Genomic DNA, 364 nt, shown 5'->3' on the forward strand with positions numbered 1-364 from the left:
GGGGCCAGCCCTCGCCAGCCGCTTGCGCTGCAGAAGAGGGGTCTGCTTCTCTTTAATGTGGGTACGTTTTACCCCTCCCTCGCTGTACGCCGCTTGCTTGGTGCCCTGGAGCAAAGAGAGTTTTCGTTGATCAAACAGGAGCCAGTTAACGGCTAAAGGAACGTGGAAAATGCCGTCCCGCCGCGCAAGCCTGCGAGCGCCCTGCTTGGTTATCTGCGCCTGAGTCCTTTGAAACGCACCGCGCTGGGTCTCTGCGCCACACTGCGGAGCCTTTTTGCTCTTTGAAGTGCACTAATCTACCGGAGAAGCCTTAATTTCTGGATCGGGGTGGCGGGGGGGGGGGAAACATACTCCCTGGGCAGGC

The sequence above is a fragment of the Egretta garzetta genome, unplaced genomic scaffold, assembly GCF_000687185.1.
Source record: "Egretta garzetta isolate BGI_Z169 unplaced genomic scaffold, ASM68718v1 scaffold535, whole genome shotgun sequence".
Classification (NCBI taxonomy): Eukaryota; Metazoa; Chordata; class Aves; order Pelecaniformes; family Ardeidae; genus Egretta; species Egretta garzetta.